An 11,437-nucleotide genomic window follows, 5' to 3' on the forward strand; every position below is an offset into this window, starting at 1 on the left:
AAAGGAAAGGAAAGGAAAGGAAAGGAAAGGAAAGGAAAGGAAAGGAAAGGAAAGGAAAGGAAAGGAAAGGAAAGGAAAGGAAGAAAAGAAAAGGAAAGGAAAAGAAAAGAAGAAAAGAAAAGAAAAGAAAAGAAAAGAAAAAAGAAAAAAGAAAAGAAAAGGAAAGAAAAGAAAAGAAAGCTCTGCATAAACTTGAGCTCTGGGTGATGGGGGTGGGGTGGAGAGCTGAGATGATCAGAGAGCTTCTAACAGAGTTGTTAGAGGAAAAGGGAGGAAAAGCAGCTGTTGCAATACTCATAGCAACAGCCTGAGGGAGTATGTGTGTGTGTGTGTGTGTGTGTGTGGATACCTCGATCTACACAAACATATATGCACATATATGCATGTACAGGGATACATTTTAAGAGAGAGAGAGAAAGAGAAAGATACAGGAAGAGAGATAAAGAGAAAAGGGAGAGAAGGGGAGAGGAAAAAAACAGAGAGACAGGAAGAGAAGACGGGAGAGAAAAAGGAAGAAAGAGAGAAAGAAAGAGAGAAGGGGAGAGGGGAAAAGTGAAAGAAAAAGACAGGAAGAGAGAGAAAGAGAAAAAGAGGGGAGAGAGTGAAAAAAAGGAAGAAAGATGAGAGAAAAAGAGACAGAAAGAGGAGAGAGAAAGAGAAAGCAAAAAGAGAGGGGGAGAGAGAAAGAAAAGAGACAAAAAGAGAAGAGAAGGGAGAGAAAGAGAGAGAAAGGGAAAAGATAAAGAGAAAACCAAGAGAAAGAGACAGGAAGAGAGGGGAGAGAGAGGAAAGGAAAAAAGAGAGAGAAAGGTAAGAAGGGGAGAGAGAAAAGAGAGACAAAGAAAGACAGGAAGAGAAAGAGAAGAGGGGGTGAGGAGAAAGGAAGAAAGAAAGTGAAGAAAAAGAAAGGAGAGAGAAAAAACAGAAGAGACAGGAAGAGAGAAAAAGAAAAGAGAGAAAGAGATAGGAAAAAAGAGAAAAGGGGAGAGACAGGAAGAGAAGAGGAGGGAGAAAGAAAAGAGAGAGAGAAGGGAGAGAGAAGGGGAGACAGGAAAAGAAAGAGAAAAGGAAGGAGAGGAAGAGAAGGAGAAAGAGAAAAGAGAAGGAAGCAAAAAGAGAAAGAGAAGAGGGGGAGAGAGAAAGAAAAAGAGAGAAGGCGAGAGAGAGAGAGAGAGAGAGAGAGAGAGAGAGAGAGAGAGAGAGTAACCCCTTACTGTTCTCCCTTATCACATTGTTGTAGAAAAGCATTGTTTAGGAGCACAGAATACCTGAGTTTAATCCTACCTGGCTTTGCTCTTTTCTACCTGTGCAGACTTTGATAGGTCATTTCACTTTCATTAGAACCTTGTGTTCCTCATCTGTCAAAAGAGAGGATTGTATGAGGTCACTGAGAGGTGGGTAGGAGGGCCCTTCCACTTCTAGGAGCCTAAGATCCTAACTCAAAAATTCCATCACTTTCTGACAGTCACTTGTCCCAAATCCCTCCTCATACTAACGAATGGGATGTGCCCTCCTTCCATTACAAACCTTCCTTTCGCACCCCTCTTTTTCCCCCAGCCTGCCTCTGATCCATGTATCTTCTCATGGAGAAGGACCCTCTCTTCATTCCAGTTCATCCCCATTCTCCTTTAATAAGCAGTCTTGGCTGCTGCAGGAGCCAAGCCTCATCATTATTCAGTAATTCCATTTTGTTCTCTCTTCAAGAAGCTTACTAATCAGACATAACATTTTCTACTTTCTCCATAATTACACCAGCTTCACTGGCCATGGCAACCCATGGAATGGAAAAATACAAGTAGACGCTGGAAGCTGCATGGGTCAGTTCTGCAAGCAGTATTTTCAACCTTTTTTTCCTCCAGCCTCAGAAATGCCATTAAGCTGAAAAAGTAATTTTCTCTTGTTTTGAATCATGGAGGCTCTATTAGATGTCTCTGCATTTTCACCATTATAGGTCCCTCAATTGAGAACTGAGGGAGGTTCAGGGTCTTGGATTTTCTTTCTATCCCTTGGAAGTCACTAATGGATAGAAAATAACGGAGGACACCTTTCCCACTTCTCTTTCCTTGCATGGCCTCTGCCCTAGCTCAGACCCTCATCATTTTTCAGACCCTCAACTCATAAAATAACCCTCCTGTCTCCCTGCTACTGGTCTCTGCCATCTCCCCTATGGCTCTATTAGATGTCTCTGCATTTCCACCATTATAGGCCCCTCAATTGGGACCTGAGGGAGGTTCAGCATCTTTGATTCTCTTTCTGTCCCCTGGAAGTCACTAATGGACAGAAAACAACAGAGAAGGACACCTTTCCCTTTTCTCTCTCCTTGCATGGTCTCTGCCCTAGCTCAACTTTTAAAATAAATTTTCTGCTCTCCCTGTTCCTGGTCTCTACTATTTCCCCTTATGGCTACCAAATCAGTCTTCTGAAAAAACATCAGCCCAGACTCAGAATCCTTCAATGTCTTTCTCTTGCCTCTAGGTAAAAATATAGAATCTAAGACTTTCCACAAGTGGGCTCTCATCGACCTTCCAAATCTCATCTCACAGCATTCCTCTTTCTAAGCTCAATTCTAACTAAACTAGCTGGTTAGCTGTTTGTTAATGCATTTTCCATTTTCAAGTTACCTCCCTTTGCCAGGAGTCCTTCTGCAAAACACCCCCTTCCTATTTTCTTATTTTATTTCTTTCTTACCTGCTTTAATCACAAAATGGGTGTTGCCTCAATCAGACTGAGACCTGATAAAGATCTTAGCTTAAAAAGGTCAAGGTTTCCCACTTCATTTGGAGGAGAAAAGGAGGCTGATGGTTTTGCAAGCCCCCACCCCCCAGCTGCCCCCTTAAATCCAATTCACTAGCATGTGATGCCTCCCTAATGTCATGAAGTTCTTCGAGAATGAAAGACAAGGGGCAGCTAGGTGGGGCAGTGGATAGAGCACCAGTCCTGGAGTCAGGAGGACTTGAGTTCAAATGTGGCCTCAGACACTTAATAATTACCTAAGTGTGTGGCCTTGGGCAAGCCTCTTAAACATATTGCCTTGCAAAAACCTAAGGGGAGAGAGAGAGAGAGAGAGAGAGAGAGAGAGAGAGAGAGAGAATGAAGGACAAAAGGACAATAACACTTTCTCTTTGACTGTGGGCCCTGGGGGTCCTGGCTTCCTCCAAGTCATAGCTCAGATGTCGCCTCTTATACAAAGCCTTCCTGTATTCTTCCCCAGTTATCAACATCCCTTCTCTTGAAATAACTGTGTATCATATGCATATTTACTTTATTTATATTTTTTACTCATTTATATACTCGATGTTTAACCCCCCCCCCCATGGGATCTCCTTGAGGACAGGCACTATTTCATTTCTATCCAGTGCAAGACCTAGGACTTGTTTAATGCATATTTAATTGAAATGGATAAAAGCTTTTAGAGAATTCACAGACCTGGAGAGTTCACAAATTGGATATTCACTCTGTAAATAGTGGGGTCAAAGAGCCTGCATTCAATTATCCCCTCTAACCCTTAGTACCTGTGGAATACTGCCTAGTTCCTTAACCTCCCTTAGCCTTAGTTTCTCTCTCATTTATAAAATGAAGGGATTTGTTTTCTGTGGTAGAAAGTAAGACAAGAACTGCTGTAAGCTTTCAGGCTGGGGTGGGGGAAGGTGGCAGAAAAGTAGTGGAAGTTGTACCAACCTAGTACCTGCTACCAGCTGCCCTGTCTCTCCACCTGGCATCCATGTGGCCATGAACACATGGCACTTCTGCTTCTAATTTGTCTATTGTTTTTATTCTTGAATGTTCTTTTTTTTCCAATTATATGCAAAGATAGTTTTCAATAGTCATCATTTTGTAACTTTTTGAACTCCCTATTTTTCTACCTCCCTTCTTTCCTTCCGCCCTCCCATGATGGTGAATAATCTGATATAGGTTATACTATTCTATATTAGCCATGTTGTGAAAGAAGAATCAGAACTAAAGGGGGGGGAGCATGAAAAAGGGGAAAAAAACATAAAACAAGTTTTAAAAAATAAAAATTAGTATCCTTTGGTCTACTTTCAGAATCTATAGTTTTGTTTTTTCTGAATGTGGATGGCATTTTCTATTTTTGTGTCTTTTCTCATCTTAGGTGAGTAAATAACAGAGATGGTGTAGAACAGGTTACAACTCTGTGAACTTGGAAGGATGAAGAGAATCATCTGAGGTTCAACAACTGGAGTCTATAGCAGATCCTGTTAGAGGCTGCAAAAGCCAAAAGCTTTTGGTCACTCTGAGGAGCCACCTGCCTGATACAGCCAAGGAATGGATCCAGCCAGCTGCCAAGATGCTGTATCTAGAGAAAGAGGAAACCATTCTCCCTTTGATCAGGCCACACCCAGGAGAGACCTTGGGAGTGTATTTGGATATTTGTGGAACAACTTTCAGTTTAGACCCACTCTCCCCAAAGACTGAGGTGGTAGAAGAACACTTGCTACCACTTTGGGAAGTTGTATTTTGTCTTGTGTTGTACCTTCTCAGAAAACAAAGCTGAACAATAAAATCCCAATTAAAAATTGGATTAGAGAGTCCCAATGGTCCTTTAACCTGACATGTCCAAGACCCTGATCCCAAAGTTTGACTAAAAAAAGTTGAATTTAGGAATTTAGGTGAACAAGAGAAGTATACCCATCTGAAGTCTGAGGTTAATGTGTCATTAGAAACAAAAAAATAATAAAAAATAAAATAGGGGCAGCTAGGTGGTGCAGTGAATAGAGCACTGGCCTTGGAGTCAGGAATACCTGGGTTCAAATCCAACCTCAGACACTTGATAATTACCTAGCTGTGTGGCCTTGGGCAAACCACTTAACCCCATTGCCTTGAAAAATCTAAAAAAAAAAAAAAAAATGTGTCATCAGGAGATGAAAAACCGACATGTGTTAAACAGAAAAATGAAGCTAAACCCTGGGGGGGAATCCAGTGGGAGCCCTTCTCAGAAGTTTTTGGTTCTGTTTTTTAAACGGAGACTACTATCTGTTTAGAACAATTTAAACATGGTTCTGCCTAAAGGCAGAGGCACAGACCAGGTATCCTGCTGATGGCTCTTTCAGAGTTGTGTCTTATTTACACATTGAAGCATGAAATGACCTATCTGGTCCCATTGTGCTTCTTTCTGATTCTATTTTAAAATAAGAAATGAACACTAAGAAATAAAGACAGTAGGCTATGTCTTCTTAATGTCTATTAGCATTAGCCACATGGCTCTGACAAATCTCATTAAAAGTTCTCCTAAAAAAAAAAACGTTCTGCTGAATAAATACCCAACCACATAAAAGACTTGGATGAAGACCTGTTGCCTCCTCCATGGAAAATGAATCTAGTGATAGAATAAAGAGAGTGATCTGGCCCTGCAACATGAATGCTATTTTTAAATAGCCATTAACATGATAGAGAATTCTGTGTTACATATATATATAGTCACCTGAAACCTAACTCATTGTTAAATTGCTTTATCCTTATGGGAAATGATGAGACATTATTAGTGCCATTTACAGAATGTGATCATCAGGTTAGAAAGTGGATGACGGGAAAAGGAAAATAACTGACGGCAATGCTGCTGATAAAAATAGCAAACATGCGCAAGCAATCACAGAGGCAGCATGAAGCAGAGAGAAGAGGCCTGTCCCTGGAGTCTTAGTACCTGCATTCTATTCCTGTTTCTGATGTAGGATCTGACGTCAAATACATTGCTTAACCTTTCTAGGTCCTGTTTCCTCTTCTGAAAAATTAGATGATTAGATAGATAGAGACAGATAAATGGATGGTTGAAAAGATAGATAGGTAGATAGATAGATAGATAAATAGATAAATAGATGGGTAGATGGATGGGTAGATGATAGAGACATGGATAGATGGATGGGTAGATGGATAGATGATGGATAGTTGGATGGATGGGTGGATGATAGATGGATGGATGGATAGATAGATAGATAGACAGAGATAGATGGATAGATAGACATACAGATGGGTGGCTGGACAGATAGAAAGTTAAATAGATATAAATAGATAGCTAGATGGATGGATGGTTGAATAGATAGATAAATGGATGGATAGATAATCAGATGGATGGATAAACAGGTAGATGGACAGATATATGGAGAGAGAGAGAGAGAGAGAGAGAGAGAGAGAGAGAGAGAGAGAGAGAGATGGAAGAATGGATGGATGGATGAATGAAAAGATAGATAGCTAGATGAAGAGATAGAACATTTATGAAGTTACACCTATGTACCAAGCATTGAAAATACAATTACAAGCATAAAAAAGACAATCTCTACCCTCAAGAAGTTTTTATTCTAATGAGGGAAGATAATTCATAGAAGGGAGCTGCAAAACAGGTCAGAGAGTAAGTGAAGTCCAGAGAGCCAGAAGCAGATTTGAAAGAGGAGTGAGTATGGATGAACCAAAACTCTTGCTGAGATGGGGATCCCAGACAGGAGTTCACCAGAGGCCAGGACAACAAGGGGATAGCAGGGTCTGCTGGGGAAGATGAAAAGATCTGGAGAGTCAGGAGGGAAGCCTGAAATGAAATGAGGGACTTGTATTATTACACTTCCAAAGTTCATTACAGCTCTAAATCTAGGATAAAAAAAAAATTAGTCTACTTTTTTGCTTCTCTGTTCCATAGTTTACTCAGTTTTTATTTCAAAATCATTATTATCAGAAAGTCAGAAGTTCCCAAAGAAACATAGATTTATAGATTTGGAGATAGGAAGGACCATAAAGAAATCATTTAGTCAATCCTTATAATTATAAATTACAAATTATTACAAATTACAAATAAGGAAACTAAGTTACAAAAGGGTTAAGTGCCCAGTGTCACAAAGTGCAGCTAAGATGGCCCAGCTCCCATCTTTATGAGTGACTGATGAAATCTCTCTCCGACCTTTTGGAGCAGGCCCCTTCTGGAACCGATTAAAGTCTTCTACCCTTGTGCTAGAGAGATGAAGGAGTGACTTCTGGAAGTGCCTTATGTTCAAAAGATGCCATCTGACTGAAGAGAGTCTCATAGATAGATTGGATAGAGATAGATAGATAGATAGATAGATAGATAGATAGATGATAGATGGATAGATAAACAGACAGACAGACAGGTAGATAGACAGACACAGATAGCTAGATGGATGGAAGGATGAATGAATAGATGATAGATGGATGGATGGATGGATGGATGGATAGATGGATGGATGGATGGATGGATGGATGGATGGATGGAAGGAAGGATAGATAGGCCTGTCCAAGAGAGAAGTCAAGGGTCTCTGGAAACCTCAAGGGATGAAGGACTCAGACCTTTATTTCCATAATCATGTGACCAGCAACCCCAAAGACCCACTGCTGCTTCTTTCCCTGTTGTGTTCATTCACCCTGCTTTTATGCAAAGGAATATCGAAGAGGACCTGGTGTGCCTCCAAAGGTCAGAATGGCAAGCCCCAGCAATTTGAGAACTGGGCCATGCCAATCTTTTTGAGAAGTCAGTTTTAGGTGGCACCTAAGTACTGAAGAGTAACTTGCTTGGCTCAGCCTGGAAGTAGCAGAGATGTGGACTCATCCACTGGTTATGACACATTTTTAAATGAATCTGTTGTTTAGATGTTTTAAAGGTGAGTCTAGTCTTATCAGGAGACATGATAGATCTATTAAGATAGAAGAGGGGAAGAAATGCTTTGTAACTCTTCTTGCTATATCTTCTCAGCTAATAGCCCTTTATTAAAATTAAAAATTAATTAGTGTGGATTTATCAGATGAGACTGAGGTTCTGGTGGTCAACGTTAACAAAAGCAAGGGAATAGGAGCCCCAGCTGCTGCAGCAGAGAACAATAATGCTGACTCTAATACAGGGATACCTCTAGACATTAAGTGGGATATCCCTGCTCCCAGGGACCTGACTCATTCTTTTTTTTTTTTTTTTTAGTTTTTTGCAAGGCAAATGGGGCTAAGTGGCTTGCCCAAGGCCACACAGCTAGGTCATTATTAAGTATCTGAGGTCAGATTTGAACTCGGGTCCTCCTGACTCCAGGGCCAGTGCTTTATCCACTGTGCCACCTAGGCACCCCACCACCTGACTCATTCTTGACAGTGAGTTGGAATGAGAATCCCTGGAGCTTATAGGAGTCATAGTAAGTAGCAAGTGTCAGGGCTAGTGTTGAAACCAGGCTCTCAGACTTTTCGGCATGGCCCCATGCAGAAATTCTTATGATGCAGTAGAGTCCAAATGAAATAATTTTGTCAGACAGTGATAGATTTGATAGGTGGAAGGAACCTTTGAGGAGATATGACCCAATCACTTTATCATAAAGATGAGTAACTTGAAGTCAAGAGAGTTTAGGTGATTTGTCTAGCTTCTAAAGGTGATTCACAAGGGCTGAGTTGGGATGCCTTTCATTCTAAATCTATATGACATCTCCATGACATTCTGGAATCCAAAAGAAGCAGACTGGTTTGACAGCATTGATGCCACAAAATTCTGCTCTGTTAACCATAAGCTTAACCTTCTTATTTAAACATTTGAATGAAATATTTCTAACTTTATTTGTATCATTGCACTTAACTTTCATGTGTATCACACACTTAACTTTAAACAACAGGGAAAAAACCCAGTTGAATGTATTTACAACTCTGTAGGCTTCAGAATGAAATAGTCCTTTTATCAGGCCTATGTAGAAAATCTTTACTTTTTTGGATAACAAGATTGCCATGGGTAGAGCTGGGCAAGTAGGACTTTGCCTTGGGTTGTTACACCCTTGTACTATTCCCTAATCTTTCAAAGATGTGGAATCATGACACCCAGAAAACTGTGGAGATGAGCTGCCCAATGTCGGTATAACCATACCCTAATAGAACTGTCCCTGGTGCTACTGAGTCTACCATCTTCCCAGATAAATTTGTTCCCCAGAATCAATTTAGTTTGATTTCAGCCACAAATCAGTCAAGTTTTCCATGAATAAACCAAATGGAAAATAATTCAAATAAGTTGACCCACATCACTATTTCCAAAGGCAATTTTGGTAAAGGGTTGCGGCTAACTAAATGCTATGGTGTAAGTTTCAATTATTTGTTCCAAGCCAAAATGATGATGATTATTATCACAACAAAGTAAGATAAAGGAAGACTATGTAACATGTCTAGTGCCTGGCAAATAGTAGGCACTTGATAAATACATTTCCTTCATTCTCTTTAATCAAGATCTTAGTAACAATTGCTTTATATATTATTTTTAAGTGTATCAAATGCTTCTAGATACATTATCTCATTTGACCCTCACAATAGCACTGGAAGGTTAGTGCTGTTCATTCTCCGTTTTACAAATGAGTCAACTGAGGCACAGTTAAGTGGCTTGCTCAGTCATACAACTTAGAAGTATCTGAGGACATTTAGAGCCATCTCCAGTTGTCCTGAGTCTTATCTGGTCCTTGGATCCAGGTGACTCTGGAGGAGAAACGGAGGCTGGTGACTTGGCACCCCCACCCCAACTCAAATCCAATTCACATGCTTGTCATGGCATCACCTCCCTGATGTCCTAGACTTTGAAAATGAAGAATAAGCATTTCCTCATCTAAGGTAGGATTTGTATCCAAGGATTTCTAGCTTCAGCTTTATCTCTCAATCTCCTATGCCTTCTTGCCTTGAGGCAGTAATTAATGTAGAAGAATGGTCCTAGTAGGCTGTGTTTCCTTGCCTTTGCCAAGGCATTCTTTATTGCTGCTCTAAGGGAAGAATCAGATTGTGGGCATGCTAATGAAGGCCGTGGCCAAATTCTTCCCTGAGCTAAGAAAAAGGTATTCAATTTATAATTTTAATAGTAAAGACAAGTTAATTGAAGGCAGCAACAAGTTAATAGAAAATTGATGGGGGGGAAGGGGGGGATTCATTCCCCAAAGAGGAAAAGGATCACATATTTAAAAATATAGGGTTTTTTTTATAAAGACAAAGAATTGGAAATCAAAGAATTGCTCACCAATTAGGGAATAGCTGGACAAATTATGGTATATGAATATGCCGGAATACTAGTATGCTATAAGAAATGGGCCCTAGGGATAGTAAAGAGCAAAGGGAGCAAACCCACAAGAATCATTTACAGAGTAACAAGATTATAAAAACAATTAACTCTGAAAAACTAAAGAATTTCTGGTCAATGCCATGATTCATCCATAGTGATCCATGATTTCTTATAGAAATTTATTTTCATTGACTATGCATATTTGTGCCAAGATTTTTATTTTTTTTCCTTTGGGGGAGAAGTTAGAAAAAAATAAAATGCTGATCAATTAAAAAAAATTTGTAATGGGGGAAATCATTATAGAAATATTTTGGAATAAGTAACATGTCAACTAGTGCACACTAGACAGGTGCTTTCCAGTTTTCTGCCTAGGGCAAAACAGTTTCCTATAGGAGAAGTAATTTCCAATAGTTGAGTAGGGTAACAAGGTTTAGTCTACCCATAGCCCTTTGCAGTAAGATCAAAGTTTAGAAGCACAAGAGAAAAGGAGAGTTCTAGAAGCCTATTTCCACACTGGTATAAAATTTATCTTAGGGGAGAGGAAAGGAGAGAGGAAAAGGAGAGGGAGAAAATTGAACAAAAATGAATGTTTAAAACTATCTCTACATGTAATTGGAAAAAATAAAAGAATCTTAAGATAATTTTTAAACAAAGAAGAATTGTTCCTCATAGTAGATCTTACAGGGTTCTCTTATAATGAATTTCTGCTGTCCATATTCGGAGTACTTGAGGCCAGGAACTATTTGTGGTGTTTTCTCATATTTCTAATTGGCAGGAGAAAATCTGCTTCAAAAAACAACTCATTCAGCCTTCATTATTTCCCATAATTACCCATCACACACATAAATGTACAGGCATAGGAATGCTTCTTTTCCCCTTGCTCCTTTTTTTGCTAAAAAACATATAAATATAGTTTTCAATATGCATTTTTATAAGAATTTGAGTTCTACAGTTTTCTTCTTCCCTTACTTCCTTCCCCACTCCCCATGACAATGAGTAATCTTTTATAAGTTACATATGATGAGTCATGTTAATATGACTCTTAAAGGCTATTTTTGCATTCTATTCTGATATTTAAATGGTCAAAAAGCATTATTGAACATCAATTATTTGCATGATACCATGCTAGATGTTGGAGACAAAAAACAAAAAAAAATGCTCCTCTCGAGGTGAAATTGAATTGGGAAGAAGCAAAATGTAAATAGTTAAATATATATCAGATGATTTGAGAAGAAAGCAATTCTATCTAGCAAGAAGGGAAAGAGTTCAGAAAGGTCTCCTAAAAGAGGGATTGCATGGGCTAAGACTTGGTGGAAAGGGGCACTATTATAAGTAGAGAAAGTAAGTAGGGATTGCATTTCAGGCATAGGAACCCATGCTGCAACACAGATGGGAGAGAGAGTGCCAACTTGGGGAACTAGCCAA

Source organism: Macrotis lagotis, chromosome 8 (assembly GCF_037893015.1).
Source record: "Macrotis lagotis isolate mMagLag1 chromosome 8, bilby.v1.9.chrom.fasta, whole genome shotgun sequence".
NCBI classification, from domain to species: domain Eukaryota; kingdom Metazoa; phylum Chordata; class Mammalia; order Peramelemorphia; family Peramelidae; genus Macrotis; species Macrotis lagotis.